This window comes from Anolis carolinensis, chromosome X (genome assembly GCF_035594765.1).
Source record: "Anolis carolinensis isolate JA03-04 chromosome X, rAnoCar3.1.pri, whole genome shotgun sequence".
In the NCBI taxonomy this organism is placed as follows: Eukaryota; Metazoa; Chordata; class Lepidosauria; order Squamata; family Dactyloidae; genus Anolis; species Anolis carolinensis.
In genome coordinates, this window is record NC_085847.1 from 11,078,921 (window position 1) to 11,079,843 (window position 923).

Consider the following 923-nt stretch of genomic DNA (forward strand, 5'->3'; position numbering starts at 1 on the left):
TGAATATTGTTCTTTTTTATTTATTATAATCTGATTTATTTCTTATCCAGATCATTTCTTTTCACTTCTATTTTATGTATTAATATTTTATTATATTTTATTATATCAAACCAAAAATAATAATAATTACAAGGTCTTTTCCAGAGAAGAAGAAAAAGGCTAAAATTTTGGGTTGTTGTGAGTTTTCCGGGCTGTATGGCTATGCCCCAGAAGCATTCTCTCCTGATGTTTCACCCACATCTATGGCAGGAAACCATAGATTGCTGGAAACTATAAGGGAGTGGTGAGGCTTATATATATATATATATATATATATATATATATATATTCCACTTGCCTCGTTTCCAACAGACCTCACAACCTCTGAGGATGCCTGCCAGAGATGTGGGTGAAACGTCAGGAGAGAATGCTTCTGGAAACCCATTATTATTTCTTACATTGTACTATATTAATATATAATATATATTATATCAAACAAAAAAAACTACAAGGTCTTTTCCAGAGAAGAAAAAAAAGGCTTAATTTTTGGGCTGTTCCAGAAGCATTCTCTCCTGACGTTTCGCGCACATCTATGGCTGGAAACTAAGGGAGTGGTGAGGCTTTTATATATCTGCGAAATTTCCAGGGTGGGAGAAAGAACCCTTGTCTGTTGCAGGCAAATGTGAATGCTGTTATTGGCCACCTTGATTAGCATTGAATGGCCTGCAGTTTCAAGGCCTGGCTGCTTCCTGCCTGGGGGAATCCTGTGTTTGGAGGTGTTAGCTGGCCCTGCTTTTTGAGGTGGCAGCCCAGAAACTCACAACCCATGAAAGCCTTTGACAACACATGGCAACATTTTTGAAAATTCAGACAGCTTTCTAGAGGAAAGGAGTAGAATAATAATTGCATTTTTTTACCAATCTGATTTATTTCCAGCCTTAAGA